Raw genomic sequence first — 20637 nt, forward strand, 5'->3', positions numbered from 1 at the left:
CTATTACATGAGGGAGAAATAAGTTCCTATCGTAGTAGTAAGCTGTTGAAGTATTGGTGTTTTTTTTTTCTTTTTTAAAGATTTTATTTATTTATTTGACGGAGAGAGAGACAGCCAGCGAGAGAGGGAACACAAGCAGGGGGAGTGGGAGAGGAAGAAGCAGGCTCCCAGCGGAAGAGCCTGATGCGGGGCTCGATCCCAGAATGCTGGAATCACGCCCTGAGCCGAAGGCAGACGCTCAACGACTGCGCCACCCAGGCGCCCCAGTATTGGTGTTTGTTAAAGCATCTTGGTTTATTGTAACAAATATACCAAGATATCCTTTTTTTATATAAAATCCCAGATCCCAGGGCACCTGGGTGGCTCAGTCAGTTAAGCATCCGACTCTTGATTTTGGCTCAGGTCATGAACTCAGGGCCATTAGATCGAGTCCCACAACAAGCTCTGCACTGGGTGTGAAGTCGGCTTGAGGTTCTCTCTCTCCCTCTGCCCCTCCCCACACCTCTCTCAAATAAATAAATAAAATCTTTAAAATCCCAGATCCCTATACACTAATAATGAAGCAGCAGAAAGAGAAACTAAGAAAATAATCCCATTTACAATTGTGCCATAAATAATAAAATAAGAATAAACTTAACCAAAGAGGTGAAAGACCTGTACTCTGAAAACTCTAAAATACTGATGAAAGAAACTGAAGACAACACAAACAAACGGAAAGACATTCCATGCTCATGGATTGGAAGAGCAAGTATTGTTAAAAATGTCTAGATTACCCAAAGCAATCCACAGATTTAATGCAATCCCTATCTAAATGCCAATAGCATTTTTCACAGAACTACAACAAATAATCTTAAAATTTGTATGGAACCACAAAAGATCCCAAATAGCCAAAGCAATCCTGAAAAAGAAAAACAAAACTGGAGGTATCAAAATCCCAGACTTCAAGAAATATTAAAAAGCTGGAGTAACTAAAACAGTATGATATTAGACACATAGATCAATGGAACAGAAAGGAAAACCCAAATATAAACCCACAATTATATGGTCAATTAATCTTTGATAAAGCAGCAAAGAATATACAATGGGGAAAAGATAGTCTCTTCAATAAACGGTGCTGGGAAAACTGGACAGCTACATGCAAAAGAAAGAAACCAAACCACTTTCTTACATCATACACAAAAATAAACTCAAAATGGATTAAAGACCTAAATCTGAGACCTGAAACCATAAAAATCCTAGAAGAGGGGTGGCTGGGTGGCTCAGTCAGTTAAATGTCTGACTCTTGATCTCAGCTCAGGTCTTGATCTCAGGGTTGTGAATTCAAGCCCCATATTGGGCTCCACACAAAGCATGGAGCCTACTTCAAAAAAAAAAAAAAAATCCTAGAAAAGCACAGGCAATAATTCCTTTGACATCAGCCATAGCAACATTTTTCTAGATATGTTTCCTGAGACAAGGGAAATAAAAGCAAAAATAAACTATTGGGACTACATCAAAATAAAAAGCTTCTGCACAGCAATCAACAAAAAGGCAACGTGCTGGGGGCGCCTGGGTGGCTCAGTCGTTAAGCGTCTGCCTTCGGCTCAGGGCGTGATCCTGGCGTTGTGGGATCGAGCCCCACATCAGGCTCCTCCACTGGGAGCCTGCTGCTTCCTCTCCCACTCCCCCTGCTTGTGTTCCCTCTCTCGCTGGCTGTCTCTCTGTCAAATAAATAAATAAAATCTTTAAAAAAAAAAAAAAGGCAACGTGCTGGAATGCGAGAAGATATTTGCAAATGATACATCCAATAAAGGGTTAGTATCCAAAATATATAAAGAACTTATACACCTCAACACCTAAAAAACAATTCAATTAGAAAATGGGCAGAAGACACAAACATACCTTTCTCCAAAGATGACATCCATATGGCCAACAGACACATGAAAAGATGCTCAACATCACTCATCATCAGGGAAATACAAATCAAAACCACAATGAGATATCACCTCACACCTGTCAGAATGACTAAAATAAAAAACACAAGAAACAAAAGGTGTTGGTGAGGACATGGAGAAAAAGGAACCCTCATGCACTGTTGGTGGGAATGCAAACTGGGGCAGCCACTGTGGAAAACAGTATGGAGGTTCCTCATAAAGTTAAAAATAGAACTACCCTATGATCCAGTAACTGCATTACTGGGTATTTACCAAAAAAATATAAAAACACTAATTCAAAGGGTACATGCACCTCTATGTTTATAGCAGCATTATTTACAATAGCCAAATTATGGAAGCAGCCCAAGTGCCCATCGACTGATGAAAGCATAAAGATGTGGTGTGGGGGGTGCCTGGGTGGCTCAGTCAGTTAAGTGTCCGACTCCTGGTTTCAGCTCAGGTCATGATCTCGTGGGTCATGGGGTCGAGCCCCACATCCAGCCCCAAAGTGTGCTTGAGATTCCCTGCTCCTCTCTCTGCCCATGCGTGTGCACGCTCTCCCTTTCTCTCTCAAATAAATAAATAAAATCTTTAAAAAAGAATGAAATCTTGCCATTTGCAACAACATGGATAGAGCTAGAGAGTATAATGCTAAGCGAAATAAGTCAGAGAAAGACAAATACCATATGATCTTACTCATATGTGGAATTTAAGAAACAAAACAAATGAGCAAAGGAAAAAGAGAGAGAGAGAAACCAAGAAACAAACTCTTAACTATGGAAAACAAACTGATGGTTACAGAGGGGAGGTTGGTGGTAGGATGGGTAAAATGGGTGATGCAGATTACGGAGTGCACTTGTTGTGATGAGCACTGGGTATTGTGTGGAAGTGTTGAATCACTATATTTTACACCCGAAACTAATATAAGACTGTATGTTAACTATACTGGAATTAAAATTAAAAATTTAATTAAAAAAGTATCATTTAAAATAGCAACAAAAATGAGACAGAGCTAACAAAATATATGCAAAATATGTATGCTTAAAAAAATACAAAACTTTAAAGAGATAAATAAAAAATGGCACTATATAACATGTTCTTGGATTGGAAGACTCAATATTGTTAGAATGTCAAGCCTTCTCCAAACTGAACTATATATTCAACGCAATCTCAAAAATAATTCCAGCAGAGTTTTTGGTAGAATTTGGCAGACTGATTCTAAACATATGGAAAAGTGGAGGGCCCAGAATGGGTAGAACAAGCTTGAGAAAGAGAAATAAAGAAGGAGGATTCACATTACCTGATTTCTGTACTTAATATAAAACTAAGCAATTGTGGGGCACCTGGGTGGCTCAGACGGTTAAGCGTCTGACTCTTGATTTTGGCTCAGGTCATGATGTCAGGGTCATGAGAGTGAGTCCGCATCAGGTTCCATGCTGGGCGTGGAGCCTGGTTACATTCTCTCTCTCTCTCCCTCTGCCCCTCCCCACCCTCACGCTGGCACGTGTTCCCCAAAAAACAAAAAACAAAAAAACCCAAAAAACAAAAAACAAAAAACTAAGCAATTAAGACAACGTGGTATTGGTAAAATATATAAATATACACCAATGAAATAAAACTAAAAAGAAACAAAACAAAAACCCCAGATCCACAATTCAAAGGACACACTTAGGAAATGTTAAGTATTTCAATGCTAAGTATGACAATGGCTATTAGGAAAGTATCATGTCCCAGATTACCAAGAACTGTTTTTTATTTCTTTGTTTTATCATGAATGAATACTGATTTATCAAATACCACTGTAATATCTGTGGAAATGACCCTAAAATTTATTTCCTTTGACCTATTAAGGTGATACATTAAATTAATATTTCCTAATGTTGAAACAGCCTTGCATATCTGAAATAAACAATGCTTATTTGGTTATGATATTTTTATATACTGTTGGATGTAAAGGAATAACCAAGAAAAAAATAATAGATGGGGAAATTCTTTAAATGATTCATAAATTTCAAATTTCAATTGAGGAATCAAAAAACAGACCCTTCTGAAGAACAAATTTGTTATCTGGAAATGCAAGTGAATGCATTATCACACTATCCAGATCAAAAATGAAAGAAATGGAATTCCTGAATGAAAGAAAAGAAAACTAGAGGGCAGGTCTAGGAGGCCTAATTGCAAATAAAAGAAATTCAAGAGGGACCACATTGGAGAAAGCAATCATCAAAACAGCGCAAGAAAACTTCCCTCAGGAGGAGACTAGAGTTGTTAGATCAAAAGCACGCACCGTGTGCCAGGCAGGATAAATGAAAAAAGGCACTTAGATATATCCCGGCAACATTTCTCAAGTTTAATAAAGAAAAAATAAAAACTTTCAAAAAGAAAGGTTACTTACAAACGAATGTGCATGAGGCTGGCATTGGGACACAGCGAAGCACATAGGATCTGAAGTAAGACTACCTGGCTTCAAATCTTGGCGTGCACCTGATTAAGTTACTTAACTTCCTCGTGCTTCTGTAAAACAAGGATGATGACAGTACTTAACTTCTAAGGTTGGCTGGAAGCAGTATTTGAGATAATACATGTTAGAGTCCAGCACATAGTAAATTGTAATCACTGGACTTCGACCTGTTAATACTGAAAGCTATATCAGAGAGTGAAAACTCTGTAGACTTTTGAGAAGGCAAGAGCCTGAACCCTCCCCAGAGCTTAATGTTTAGCATTAATGATCTGAAAAGCTGTAGCATGAGCCCCACCCTACTGCCTCTAATGTTACCTGAGCTCATGCAAGTGAGAAGTGAACTGATGGACAGAAAGAGTCTCATTCATTAATTTTTATTAATGTGAACAAGGCAAGAATGACAGTTATTTTAGCCTGGAGCTAAAGATTATCAGAGATGAAAAAGTAGGCTCTGTCAAGAGTAAACGGACTCACAGTGGAATCTCTGAGTCACTGAGGACTCTCCTACAATGAATAGATCTTACTGTTACTGCCATGCAGGACTGTCCAAAAAGTGAACTAGTATGGGATTTGCGGCTGCCTGATTTGGGTGTCATAAAAAAGTTATTTCATTCATTCAGCAAATTGGGCACATCTATGTTATGTGTGAGGCAATCTACTGGGGATCTGACTGTGAATAAGACACATCAAGTCCCTTCCCTCAAAGAGTTTACATACATGAATCTTGATTTATATGACTCAAATTAGAATGCCCATGTGACGTAAGAAACTGATCATACTGACTAAAGTCATTAAAAAAATTTAAAACACACACACACCTCTTTTAAGCCCAATTACACAAGAAACAAAACCAAAGAAATCAACTTCCAAAAGTTAATCATGAATAGTTGAATGTTACTTTAACTTAATTTGTCTCATTTTTTATAGTTCTGTGAATGCAAAAGCTAGCATAACAATTTGGTGGAACTCTTGTATTAATTAGTTCAATTCTGCTTACTAAGCACTTAGCACCAACCAGAAATATTTTAAATGTTCCTCTCTAGATGCTAGCTAAAAATTTCCTAGTTCACTACTTATCTTCAGATGGAAGATTATTTCTTCAGTCCAAAAGGAAGACATAGAATTAAATTGCATATAATGAATGTAGTGGGTTGAATGGTGGCCACTGAAAATCTGTCTCATGCCCTAATACCTAGAACCTGTGAATATTACCTTATTTAAATAAAGGACCTTTGCAGGTGTAATTAAGGATCTTGAGATGAGGAAAGTATCTGGCTTATCTAGGTGTGCCCTAAATCTAATGACAAGTGGAGTCTTAAAGTCAGTCCTTATAAGAGTGCTTTTCAGAGAAAGGACACAGAAGAGGAAAAGACACAAAGCAGAAAAGAAGGAAGCTATGAGAACACAGAGGCAGAGCCTGGAGTGAGGCAACCAAGTCAAGGAATGCCAGCAGTCAGCAGAAGCTGGAAGAGGCCAAGAACCTTTCAGACTTCTGGCCTCCACAATTGTGGGAAAATACATTTCTGTTGTTTATACCCCTCGGTCTGTGATTGTTGGTTACTGCAGCCCCAGGAGAGAGTGAACAAAGGCATTTTGGTAAGGAACCTTGGGTTTAAGTCCCACACCTGGCAGTTAGACCCTATTTGCTCCTTAGCAAGTCCCTTAACCTCCCTGAGTTTCCACAGCCTTATTAGTAAAAATGGGATAATCAGACCTGTGCTACTATCCCCCAGAGTTCTGAGGAGACTAAAATGAAATCACCTCTGTGAAAACACTCAGAATACTGTAAAATTCTATGCAAAGATGTATTATTATTATTATTATTATTATTATTATTCTTTATCTGGAATTCCAAGTGAGGTTTGGAGCCTAGGCTCTTTATTCAAACCCACTTGCTGCAACACTTTACACAAATCAATACTTGCCTAATTTTAACAATGCCAACATTCTATCAATTCTTAATATCAATTTTTTTATAGAATTAAGCTATCGCTAATATACATGGTACACCTCTCTAGTGCTAGGATTTAATGAAGGTCTAATTACCACTAACCCTATCATCTATTTTATTTCCCTCCAGATATCTTCTACTACTGTCACACTCATTTAGTAAAGAGACCATCTAATTGGTTTATTGCCCCATATATATTAACAAATCAGTTCTAGCTGATTTGCCTTCAACAATATCTGTGAACTCACTTAACATAATCATAATTCTTTCTCTAGCTGACCTTAATTATCCCGTACTGAATTTTTCTCAGCAAAGAATGAACCATTAATAACCTCTTCCTCCTATTTCTGGTTTTCCCCAATAGGTAGATCCTGGTCTACCGCCAGACCTAGTTCTTCTTTCCTAAAGTCAAGTGTATTTATGAAGTATAACCATAAACTAAGGATACGAGTTCCACACGTTAGGCACAAAAGTTAATTTCATAACTCTATAATCTTCCTTTATCCATTTATAAGTTTATATTTTCTAGATAATTTCTCCATTTTTATTTCACATAAAACATCTTTAAACACATTCCAAATTATTGACAGGATGGTTCTACAGCAAGCTGCAAATGTCTTTCCTTCAGGGCAAGGAAGTTTGACATTTAAAAAAAAATTTTTTTTAAAGATTTTATTTTTTTTTTAATTTATTTGACAGAGAGGGAGACAGCCAGCGAGAGAGGGAACACAAGCAGGGGGAGTGGGAGAGGAAGAAGCAGGCTCCCAGCGGAGGAGCCTGACGTGGGGCTCGATCCCAGAACGCCAGGATCACACCCTGAGCCGAAGGCAGATGCCCAACGACTGAGCCACCCAGGCGCCCCTGACATTAAAAAAATTTTTAATGGTATTTTGATAATGCAGTCTTGTACCAGAATTTATTTTCTCATGTCTTAATCATTCTATTCTATATTGGAGTTGAATGGCATTCAAATCTTCCTTAGATCTAACCCAGAATACCATAAAAATTTTATTGTCTGAAATGCTGCCTCCTCAGAGAGCTTTAAGTAAATGTAGAAGAATTCTTCGCAAAAACCAGTTGAACAATAACAACTTCAATGGATTTTGAGATTTGTAAATGTAATAATCACTTGTAATTATTATCATCAACAACATACATCCTTAAAATGAGATGTCCTTCAAGAATGCTTTAGGTGTTCCTACCCAGCCACTGAATTGTGGCTAATATGTTATTTTAATATACCTAACTTTACTACCTTTCCATAGGGAGCAATTAAATCACCTCCAATATGCATGCTAAGCATTCAGTTCTCAGAATGGTCACTAAAAAATTTCAAATAAAAAATGCTACTAAGGAAATCCACAGCCATTATTTTGTGTATATAGGTGAATGTTACCATATGGCATTATCCGTAACTTTAAATATAGGCTTTATCCCCCTACAGATGGATTTATAAAGGTACTGCATCATCTCAGATCAACAAGAAATTTAGTAACAATAGTCTAATTTTCATGATCTCTAAATGGCCCACAAAAAAAGTAAACTGTAAGCCTCTTCCAACTGTAGCCTCCACACTTTTCAGTCAATTCCACATGAAACTGCCAAAATACTACATATTCTGTGAAATGTGTTAACTCCCTTGATAAGGAAGATGTTCCTTAAAAGTTCTAACTCTAGATCGTCGGAAGGAAGTCTTAAGAAACTTAAAAAACATCCTGGGGCGCCCGGCTGGCTCAGTCAGTAGAGCACGTGACTCTTGATCGCAGGACTGTAAGTTGGAGCCCCGTGGTGGGTATAAAGATTACTTAAAAATAAAACCTTAGAAAGAAAAGAAAAGAAGGGAAAAGAAGGGAAGGGAAGGGAAAGCAAAGGAAGGAGGGAGGAAGGGAAAGAGAGAGAAAGAAAGAAAGAAAGAAAGAAAGAAAGAAAGAAAGAAAGAAAAGAAAAGAAAGAAAGAAAGAAAGAAAGAAAGAAAGAAAGAAAGAAAGAAAGAAAGAAAGAAAGAGAAAGAAAGAGAGGAAGGAAGGGAGGGACGGAGGAAGAAGGAGGGAAGGAAGGAAGGAAGGAAGGAAGGAAGGAAGGAAGGAAGGAAGGAGGGAAAGGGGGGCGCCTGGGTGGCTCAGTCGTTAAGCGTCTGCCTTCAGCTCAGGGCGTGATCCTGGCGTTCTGGGATCGAGCCCCACATCAGGCTCCTCTGCTGGAAGCCTGCTTCTTCCTCTCCCACTCCCCCTGCTTGTGTTCCCTCTCTCGCTGTCTGTCTCTATCTCTTTCAAATAAATAAAAATCTTTAAAAAAAAAAGAAGAAAAGAAAGAAAGAAACTAAAAGGAAAAAAGAGAAAAGAAAAGAAAAAAAACTTTAAAAACATCCTAAAAAGCCATCCATTCCCCCAATCACCCATCTTAGCAACCAAAGTATAGAATCTGGCCCCTCGCCACTAGAGGGGGTTGTTTCTTCTATTGGTTTCTCTTCCCCCTAATTTGGCTCACCAGAATTTCTGGTTGAACTAGAAATAAGCCTCAAGATAAACATTCTGACCTTTATTTCTCCTTTATATTGTGTGGTCCTTTCATTTTATTTCAGGCTGTAAGTTGCCACTAAAATATCAACTTCAATCCCTAATTATTTATATTATTATGCCCCGTATCACACTTCCTTGCCTTTTTACAGACTAGTAATGAGCTACACAGAGCTGATTCATTACTTCAACATTAGTTCACTGGAAAATAATCCGAAAATCCAACTAAGCCTGAGTATTCGTTTTTTAAAAACAGGTTTTTTTATTTGCCATATTCATATTGTTTCATTTGAATCACAATACTATTGGAAAAAAGACAAATTTAACAAATTTCAAAGAAGAAACTCAATGTTTTCAAGTGACTTGCCCAAGATTACAGGTGCCAAATAGTAAAGCCATAATGAAGACTCAAGTACCCTGACCCCTAGACATTTCTAGTCTACTTAGTTTATGCCATGAGTAAAAGACAGGAGATGGGAAAACAGACCAGTCCTTTACTGCTTTCTGTGAAGACCTCTGGTCTGAGGCAGAGCCCTTTAGAGAAGACTGAGACAAGAACTGGCCAGTCAGAATCTGCACACACTTTATGAACCCAGAAGACGGGGGAGGGAAGAGCTCTGATAAGAGCAAATCTATCATAATAAAATCAAATCCATGATGTGAAACTGATGGAGACGAAGTAGGTATACCACTCAGAATGCTTTTGGCTGCAAGTGACAAAATCCCAGATCATGCTGGCTTACACAGTAAGGAACTGTGTTATCTGACGGAACTAGAAGTACAGAGGTGGATCAGAGCAAGTACAGTACAGTACGATCACCAATTCTGTACGGTCATCAAAGGCTCAGATTTCTTCCCTCATTCGGCCACCTTCTAGACGAGCTTCATCCAAAGCTGGTTTCTCTCACTGTCCTAAGATGGCCTGAGCAGATCTAGTTATCATATTCCCATATAACATCATCAGAGGAAGAAGCAGTACCATCTCTTTCTCTTACCTCTTTTTAGGGACAAGAAACTCTTTCCCAGAAGCACTCTGGCCCTCCTCCAGACTTCCTTTCACATCTCATTGGCCAGAATAGGTTACAGGCCATTCCTAACCCTTCACTGGCAAAGGAAATGGGATCAACCATAATTGCTTAGACTAATCATCTGGGGTAGAATGAATGCTGAAGAGTCAATCACCATGACCATACTATGGGCAATTTATAATGATGAGTATTACTGTGACATTGTTTTCACTCCAGAACAAAACTGTAATTTAATTATGCTGCTTCCATGATCATAACTATGAGGCATGTGCTTTGCCTGAGACTCAGATAATTACTCCTTGCTCAGATCTCATATTTATCATCATAAACTTATTCATCAGATATAAAACACTTTATTAAAACTTTCCTATTTGATCCACTAATTTTTTAAATCTTTAATGCAACATTTTAGAGCAAGAATGGCAAATAGGTTTGTGTCCCACACCTACTCCAGTAGAAACAGCTATCTAGAACCCCACTTCAAGACAGATCCAAAGCTGACTTTGGATCCAGTGAAAAACAGTGACATGACTCATAAGTGACATCGTTCACGGACTTGGGTTGGGGCACAACACACTGGTATATCTGCCAGCTCCCATTTAGGGAAAATCTCTTTAAATAATTCTCCTCCAATGATAGTGGATCTCTCTGTTGCAATGCCTCTTTTTTATTTTAGTGAGGATCCAATCTACCTTCTCCCCTCTCTTCATTTTCCCCATGTAATTTACATACACACACACACACACACACACACACATACACACACACACACACACTATACATCAGGCATGAACTCGAAAAATTACTTTATATATAATCAGTTCCACAGGAATTCTAAAAACTGACCCCCTTTTGTAAGTCCATGGAAAGACTTGGCAGAATGGCTTCACTTACAAACTGTCTCACTTAAAGGAAACAGAGGGTCTTTGGGGCCCAGTCTGGGTGTAGGCCTAGGCACAATTGAGGGACAAATGGAAAAAGAGAATGGCCATCTATTCCCAGTTAAAATGGATGAGTCCACGGTTCCCAGACAAAAACCAGAAAGGAACTAAAACCTAATTCTGGGCAAAGGTGACTGACTAATCAATTAGTGAAGGATCTTTAAATAATGACAGATCGCAAACAACGTGCAGAGCTTATGTGTATAAGATGCATCTGAAAAGACAGGGAAGGGCAACAGTGGTTATTCTGGGATGAATTAACTTATGGCTTTTTTTCTTTTGTCCTTCTATTCCTTATCTACATTTTTCTGAGTGTCCTGTACTGCACATACACTGCCTTCTTAATGAGGGGGAAAAAAATAAAGGAAATATATTTTTATCTTATCGTTTGATGTTTTGGTTGTTCCAATTAACCTCTAACTGCCTTGTAGTTAAGATCAAGCTTGTCCAACTATTCTCCTATGGCTGGGAAGCAAGGTTGTTTTAACTTTTTGATATCACAAGCAACAAAATATTCTTGTAGCTGAAAGTTAATTTGAAAAATAAAAGAAGAAAAATTAGAAAAATCCCTTAAAAAATGAATCAAAAGCATTTAATCACCCCCATAATACTCTGAAATTACCACTACTCAAAAATTTGACAGCTTAGCATATTTTTTTAAGTCAAATCATTTTTTTACCCAAATTGCCAGTTGGCCAGTTTGCTTTCACCTAAATTGTATTTGGCCAAAATTAGTTTTGGCCAAAATGACTTTTAAGTCAAACTGGTATCGGACAAAGGACATACTACCAGCATCAGGGGAAAGTCTGAAGGCAGAGATAAGAAATAGGATCCCTAAAAAACATTCATTAATAAAGAACAAGCAAGATGTCCTGGGCAAGTATGAAAAAAGAAAATCACCTAGTGCAATGGTTCAAAGTAGTAGGAAATTTTTTATCAAGGAGCTATAAAACTAACCTAAGTAGCTAGGAAGGATACCAAGTTAATTGAGTTTCATCTGCCTGCTTGAATTCTCTCCCCTGGTAGGCAATGCTAAGGTTCTCCCCAGGTTCCCTATGAAAAACCCTAATCTGCCTGGGGTTCAAATTGAAGACGAATGTTCCCCAAATCATTCTACAATCACTTTCCCAGTAAATGAGGTTCTGGAGATAGCCACTGCATGATGGGGGGTCCAAACCAGTATTTTGACATATTATGGTTCCCATTCCAAATTATGGAAGGTAATGTCCCATACTGTCAGACAAAGTAGAGATGGCAGATGACAGGAATTTGCCCAGAAAGAAGCAATCCCAATTGCACTGCCTTAGGAGTGAAGGACTCAGGTAGTGGACTTCAGCTCCTACAATAGCTGGTCAATATGGCTAGAAAGAGCTAGAAGGTATCTCTAGTTTGAAGTCTTCAAAGGAACCTGATTATAGTTAGGATTTCTTTTAAGCCACTTATTGTTCAACAGAAAATCCTGGCGAGCTTTCTGAGCAGCCTGTATTCACTCAAATATTAACTGGCTGCCAGGCTGTTGGTGTTGCTGAGGTAAACTGCTGAGGAGAGTGGAAGACATCATTGCCATAAAAAAAAAAAAAAAAAGTGTCCTACAGGAGGGAAAACAGACAACTGTATTTCTACTCAATCTCAACAAAGTAGCTGTGAAAAAAAGGTAGATAAATCAGTCTCAGTTTTGGTAAGAAGCAGAACAACATGGAGATGGGCTAGTCACAAATGCTGTTGGGGCAACTGAGTAGCCATTTGGAGAAAAATGAAGGTGGACCCACACATCACACCATACACCAAGAAAAATGAGCAAAAACTTAAGTGTAAAATAGAAACCACAAAAACAGTAGAAAACAATGTGAGTGCATTCTTTCATAACCTTGTAGTGGGGCAGGCTTTTCTAACTACAACCCAAACTCCAGAAATCATAAAAGACTAACAAATTCAACGACATTTCAGAAAAAAATCTACTTAGCAAAAACACCATAAGCAAAGATAATGGCGGCTGGGGGGGGCATGTTGCAACTCATATTACAAAAGGGCAAATGTTATACACATCAGCTACTAGGTGGTTATTAAACAAACCCCCACCCCCACCCAAGAAAGGCAAAGGATTAAAGACACATTTCACAAAAAAGGAAATACAGATGGCTCCTAAATATATGAAAAGGTATTCAAACTCATTAATAAGAGAAATAGAAATTAAAACTACACAAGATAAAAAAATCATTTAAAAAAAGGAACTACACAAGATAACATTTTTACCTGTCATATTGGAAAAAATCCAAAAGTTCAATAATACAGTGTGTGGGCAAGAATCTGGGTAACAAGGCACTCCTATACATTTCTGGTGGAGGTGTACATTGTACAACCTCTACGGACGGCAATTTGGTAGTACTTCTAAAACTACATTGAGATCTACTCTTAGGTCAGCAATTGCACTTTTAAGAATTTACCCTATAAATACATTTATACCGGTATGAAATAATCTATGTAACAAAAGTACTTATTGCATTATTGTTCTAATAGCAAAAGACTGAAAATTTCCCAAATGGCCATCAATATGGGACTCATTAAAAAAAAATGATGCTATATCCACACAATGATGTGGAAGAGTTTTCTAAAATATATTATTAAAGTGAAATATATCTGGGGGGCGCCTGGGGGGCTCAGTGGGCTAAGCATCCAACTTTTGATTTCGGCTCAGGTCATGATCTCAGGGTTGTGAGATCCAGCCCCACATCGGGCTCTGCCCTGGGCGTGGAGCCTGCTTAAGATTCCCTCTCTCCCCCTCTCCGTCTGCTACTCCCTCTCCCCCCAAAAATGAAATATATCTGGGATATTTTCCCAGTGTTATAGAAAGAACTCCAAGATACACCGTTAAGTGAAAAAGGGAGAATACATATAAGCTTCCATTTATACAAAAGAGAAAAACAAATTATAGTTGTATTGGTTTGAATATGTATCTAAAAACTCTAGAAGGATGGGAATTGAATAAATGGGGAACAGAGTGGCAGGGAAATTTTCATTTCTAAACATTTTGTTGTTTGAATCAAGTGAAGGCATTACCTTTTAAAAGTTAAAACCTTAAGATAGTAAATGTTTAGTAGATGTAACTCAAGTTATATCTACAAAATACTCTACATTGGGGCCCCTCAGTCTGTGGGTGCTAGATGGCAGACAGGTGACTGTGCGCTTGAAGAGGGCTTAAACAGCAGCGTCCAGAACTGAAAAGCAAAGTGAGGATTATGGTTGGAAACCTGATGACTAGAAGTGAAGAACTCACTGATGAACAGGTTGCTTATGCCCAGGGCAGAGACGGTGAAGACAGAAGAGGAGAGCACAGTCTTGTGAAAGTACCATAGTAAAAGAGGCACATCAAAATAGGTAAGCCAGAGATTAATTCTTAGGGGTAGTTAAGGTCAAAAGGTGGTACAATTCCTCAGGATACTGAATTGGTGCTTAGTTCAAACGCATGTCACAGAGTGGTAGAATTCAGGGCGTATCGCCCTCGATCTGGGCAACTAGAAGTCTCTGCTGACTAGCTGCCATGGTGAGCCAGGGTAGTGGAGTAGCAGTGGCACAGTGATGTGCAGCAGGCCTCCTCTGCTGCTCTCTTAGGCCTAAACTCCAAGGGAAACTCTCTCAGAAGAGTTAGTAAGGCCACAAGGCTGGTTAGGATTTAAAAAAAAAAAAAAAGAATATTTTGAATAAACTTCTTGAAGACTTCTTTCATTCATTCATCAAATATTTACAGAGCACCTACTCTATGCCAAGAACTGCTCTAAGTGCTCAATAAATTCATCCCCCAAAATTAGTATGTCAGAGATAATTTAAACAAAAAAGGTATTTTAAAAGATTTTGAGGGGCGCCTGGGTAGCGCAGTCGTTAAAGCGTCTGCCTTCGGCTCAGGGCGTGATCTCGGCGTACCGGGATCGAGTCCCACATCGGGCTCCTCTGCTATGAGCCTGCTTCTTCCTCTCCCACTCCCCCTGCTGTGTTCCCTCTCTCGCTGGCTGTCTCTCTGTCACATAAATAAATAAAATCTTTAAAAAATAAAAAAATTAAAAAAAAAAAAGATTTTGAGATGATAGAAACTTCTCTTAAAAATTTTTTTTGAAATATGAAAAAGTCACTAAAAAGTCAATTGACAGCTATAAAATGTTATGAAATTATGGTAAATGGATTTCGATTTTTATCCAACTTATTCTATTGTCTTAAAAGGGTGAAAATAGTGACTTAACATGTGAATTTAAAATAAGACAATCATCCTCAGAAATTAGAAATAATGAGGAAGCTTGTTTCAATTTTACTAAACTTCAATAGGATAAATCTTTAAAATACAACTTTCTACTCTCATCACTACAATCGATAAAACAGGAAAACATAACTGGAAAAGGGAACTAATTCAGAACAGATGTCGGGGAGGAATTTTTCCAGTAGTGAACTATAAACATGCGGAATAAATACTGGAAAATGTATTATGGTAAAAAAAAATCAGAATCAGTTACTAATTACATGATCTAAGCAGGAAACCAGATACCTAAATATGTAGAACAGGCATTTAAAAAATAGCTCTAAATTAATGGACTAACCATGTTTTTACTTTCCAAACCTCAGATAATACATAAACCTGCAATGTGTTAAAATGCAGGTATTTCTCAAAGCCTATAAAGTCAGCTCTTATTTATCCATAAAGATGTATCCAGCTGCAAATGTAACAAGTTTGCAAACAGAATTTATTGTATTCTTTCCACCTGATGTGCTAATATTTTTTCAACCTAATACCTACTTGGTACTTTCCTTTTGACCAGACTTCTTAATATTTCACCCTATCTACTTACACTCTACAAAGAGATATAAAGACTTACAACCCCACCATCACCAGTCATTCTCCAGGAAAAAGCGAAAAGGACAGTTATTCCTTGGCTGCTACATCTAAGAAGAAACGGTTTATGCCTAGCATGCAGTGAGGATCAGAAAGGAACTGAAACAAACAACACTATCCACTCCAATGAAAGTTTATTAATTTGTATGAAGTCGATTTGCTACTCATCCATATTCAAATGAATATACAAAAACAAACTCCATAGCTAAATATAAAATGACTTTTGGACTATCCAGGTTTCTGCTTGTTTCTGCTTTATGGATAAGACAAGGCTGTGATGCTAGCAGCACATTAACTCTCTCAGGCTACCAAGATCCCACTCGATAGCTACAATAATTATCAAGCAGGCCAAAGAAGTTTAATATAATATTACTATTATAAGCACACGTTATGTACAAAAGTTATTGAGCCTACTGACTACAGCAATCATGTAGTGACAGGAGACCAGACCAGAGCTGACTCGTGATTTGCAATACTTAACTGGCCTAAAAACGCATTCAACTTTAAAACCCAAAAGATCCTGAAAGGTCACAGAGGGAGCCCAACAATGTCATTGTACAGATAATGATATTAAGGCTCCCAAAAAAGCTTAATAAACTTACCCAAGGTTGGGCAGCCTCATGGCAGCAAAGCCAGACCCAAGCCTCTGAGAAGCAATCTAATGCTCTCTCTGAAATACAGCAGCTCACTCTTGGAGAATATGCTGAAACAACTAAAGTACTTGTGAGGCAATCATTTTTTTTTCAGAGTTGGGTAATAAGAAAAAGGGTTATGTGGTTATATTTGGAAAGAGATATTAACTTCATCTATCATTTCTAGCTAAAATGAAGATCTTATTTTATAGGTATATATGATATCCTGAACTGATTGATCACACAGGAGTAATAACTTTTCTCCCCCAAATCACTGTGGTCTTCCAGAGTTTACCAGCAACTGGGGAAAACATGACTAAGAAATAAACTCTCTTCTTAAGCCTATTATTTACTAATAGAAAAAATATATTATTTAATGAGATTTTAAAATATTATCAGCACTTATACTATTAAATAGTCTATCTCAGTTTTTACTCTTTCTAAAATCTTCCATAACATAGAAAGTCTTCCCTGATCTATTATATTACTTTTTCCTTTTAAAGTAAATATATTTTTTTAAGATTTTATTTATTTATTTGACAGAGAGAGAGACAGCCAGCGAGAGAGGGAATACAAGCAGGGGGAGTGGGAGAGGAAGAAGCAGGCTCCTAGCAGAGGAGCCTGACATGGGGCTCGATCCCAGAATGCTGGGATCACACCCTGAGCCAAAGGCAGATGCTTAACGACTGCGCCACCCAGGCACCCCTAAAGTAAATTTTAATATTCTAAGTCACATGGGTCTCTCTCTAAAACTTCCAACAAATATAATTCTAAAATGTCCTTGCCTAATTTACTTCAGCATACATATAGTGTCATAGAAATCCAGTTAAATATATTTTGGAAGAGATAGGAAATTAAGAAATTTTTGTATTTAACTCATTATACATAGATGTTAGAGTTCTCAATTTTCTAAACCTTAAGAAATTTTTCCAAAAGAAGACGACATTACATTTCCTAGCCTACAATATCCAGTCCATCACTGAGAAAAAGCAGCATAAGAGAAAGTGCAAACAGAGAAAGAAAGAAGGTAGAATAAGATTCAAACCAAAGTCAATCGGGGAAAAAAAAAAATCATAGTAAATCTTCCTATGCAGATATAACAGATACAAGCCAAACTGCAATTTCCTTTTCTCACCATGCAACTGTCTGGGCTTGTAGCAGGAACTTTGACAAGGTATCTTCAATCAGGAGAGTCAAAGTTGAGGTTAAAGAAAACAACTAACATATGATCTCATTTACATCCATTCATGCCAAGAATCTCCTAATCCATATAATTTGTTATTTATATTTTGGCTGCTCTCTATTTATATTCAAATTTAGAAGGAGGAAATATTTTATGGATGTTTACTATCCATGTTAAACTTTGGTGTCACAGAAATTTCAAATATATGTGAAGCATGTCTCTGAAGCTTATAGCTTGACAGGGGAATAAACTATGGACACAAAAGCAGAAAAAGCAGTAAAATAAGAACTCTATAAAAGACTAAAGCATAATGTGAGTTCGTTTCTTGAGCTAGTTTTACAGGAAAGATAAGATTTCAATAAGCAGAGAAGAATGGGAAGAAGGAGTGTCATACAAAGGAAAACTATGAACAAATGTGGGAGGGTGAAAAGATGTTTGAAGAACAGTAAAGATACCAGTTTGACTAGAATGGGGAAACTCTGTGGAAATAAAGAAGCCAGGATGTGGATGCTTTTGGGTTTAACTTTGAAGACAATATCCAGCTGCTGTTGAGCAACGATAGAATTGATATGGAAGACAGGGTATGCAGGCAGATCAGACAGAAAATTACTACAGTAGTCCCATGTTCCTGGGCGCAGAACACTTCAGTTTGTAAGTCAATGTCAGTTGCAGTTACCAAATTTTATATATTTATATTTTTTTATTTTGCATATATGCACATATATATGCATATATAACATAGAACTTCTACAGTGATTCTAGAGACTTGGACTTAGACAATTCTTTCATTTTCCCTTCCTATTTTCACCTTAGGTAACAACTTCTGGCTTGGAATTTTTATTTCACCTTTCTATACCCAATCTTCGCATTAATAAGACTCATCTTCATTTTTTTTGTATTAGCAAAATCAACATTATATATCATTGCTTAATCAGAAGAGCATTTTTTAAATACCACTTTGTTAAAGCAATTGTTTTATATCACACGCAATAAATTTCCCCCAAATTTCATATTTTCCAAGAGAAAGAGCACTTTTCTTTTCTTGAAGACTACACCTATGAAACTGAAACAGAATGAAAGGCTATTATGCAGTGAATTTGTAATAGTTACTTCATAGAGAGTTTTTAACAGATTGGCTGCCATAAGTACCATGAAAACAGAAAATAACTGCTTTCTTTGCTTTGTGTGTGTAAATTAGCCCACAAGTGAATGTCCCTCTTCTAGGAAAAGGACCAAACTAGGTAAGTTTTCAACATTTCACAGACTAAGGTAGTCTTATTCTATTTGATTTCCCAAAAGAAAAGCTTCCATTATAAAGTATTACGTTTCATTAATCCAAAATAGTCATCGAAAAGGTAATTTTGATAACTGAGAGTCATATTACATATGGCTTACAGAATATTATGTGTGATTTCTATGAAAACTTATGAAAAGGTATAGAACAATAGAGAGTAATTTCAAAAAGAAAAGAGAATGATTCACTCTGTTTGAGGAATTGCATAGGTTTAGGGACCTAGGATTAAGGAGAGGATGGTGTCCCAGATTGCAAGAGAGCCTTGTCTCTGCTTCTATGACTTTCCATTTGAGTGCAAAAATGTTGCCACTTATCAGTGACCACTGGAACCTCTCCAACAGTCAGTCCAGCTTCCTACCCAGAGGAGCACTAAGCCAGCTGATTGGCTCAGTGCAATCAGACAACAGCCCTCAGCCCAGCAGCGGTCGAGGAACAAAGATTGACGACCCGATACTCAGGAAGGAAAGGATGTAAACGAGGCAAGGGGTGGAGGAAAGCACAGAGTCAACCAATAACAGAAGTCCAGAAAGACATATCCACTCAAAGAAAGAAATGCTTTTACCTGGAGATATTTGGCCAGGGATGGGTTGGGGTTTTTTTTTAAGGTAAACAAGGATACGGGCTTAAAACGGTTATTGGAGGAGCCCAATTCATATGAACAAACTTGGTAGCTTTACAACTACCTTGAGTGGTCAAGGACCTTTTATATATTAACATTTAGAAAATGGAGTTCGTTCAATAAATTAAAAGATGTCCTGTTTCCTAACAACTGTACCTAATTTTAGGGTTCCTGCTTTACAGTGATTCCAGTTCTGCGTGAGATTTCAAATTGAAGAGGGAATGGGTGGGGTGCAGAACACATGAAATTTTTACAGCATGGAAATAAAAGTATTTTTAAACTTTCTTGGGGGTGAAGAATTAGGCAAGAAGTAATACGTGGAAACTGTCAAGTGCTTCTCTACACACCCACCCACCAGATACCATCGCAGCCGGGTAGGGGAGTCTCCCTCTTCTTGCCTGACAGCTTCACTTTCTTTGAGGTCTTGAGCTGGTGATCACACTGGCCCGTCATGGTATTTTCAGTTAACAAAGCAGTTACTCAACAGGGGAAAAAGCCACAAAGGAGCAGAGCAGCTGCTGCTGCACCCGTGATGCAAGTGCAGGATGAGCCCCGGGCCGCCACCGCCGCCTCGGCTCCTCCGTGACGTCCGGGAGGGGTATCCCCGGCTCTCAGGAAGTGGTGGCCGCGGGCGGCTCCGCCCCCACGCGACTCGGGGCTGGCCGGGCCGCCGGGTGGCCGGACTGCCCAGCAAGTTGGCAGACGGCTTTCGCCGTCCGACACACACGCACGCCCCACGGGCCGTGCACCTCGCTCCCTCGCCCGCGCCTCGCCCTCTTCTCCCGTCACACCCCGCGCCCCCTCTCTCCCAAGGCTCACACCCACTCACCCCGACCCCCTGCGCAGAGCCTGGCCCAGCGCCGCCGGTCACTAGACGGGGTCGAGCCGGGTCCAAGATGGCGACTCCGCCCCCGCCCCCTCCGCACTCCTGGCGGGGTCAGGGCGCCCCCTCACGCGGCGGGCTCGCGCCCGAGGCCCGGCTAAAAATAATCCAGGCTCGACTATATTTGGTTCTGCCGGATCCCGACGCGGCCGCGCGCACTCCGCCCCGCCCCCTGCGCCCCGCCCCGCCCCGCCCCGCGCGCTCCGCCCCGCCCCGCCCCGCGCAGCACTGAATGGAGAAGGGGCGGGGGTGACCGAGGGGAACCTACTCCGCTATCTGCGGCGCGCGCCGGCGGCGGGGCCCGGCCAACCGCCGAATTTAGTAACATCGCCTGCGTCAA

The 20637-nt window shown here is 39.0% G+C and overlaps 1 long non-coding RNA gene across 1 annotated transcript; it reads right to left on the reverse strand.

Moving 5' to 3' along the window:
- Positions 1 to 1951: 1951 nt before the first annotated feature.
- LOC103678512 lies at positions 1952 to 20398 on the reverse strand. Its single transcript, XR_005835217.1, has 3 exons — positions 20244 to 20398; positions 4309 to 4427; positions 1952 to 2004 (listed from the first exon to the last, which is right to left on the reverse strand). It is a non-coding gene; the product is annotated as an uncharacterized LOC103678512 (long non-coding RNA).
- Between the last annotated feature and the right edge of the window lie 239 nt (positions 20399 to 20637).

This window comes from Ursus maritimus, unplaced genomic scaffold (assembly GCF_017311325.1).
Source record: "Ursus maritimus isolate PB19 unplaced genomic scaffold, ASM1731132v1 scaffold_17, whole genome shotgun sequence".
Lineage (NCBI taxonomy): Eukaryota > Metazoa > Chordata > Mammalia > Carnivora > Ursidae > Ursus > Ursus maritimus.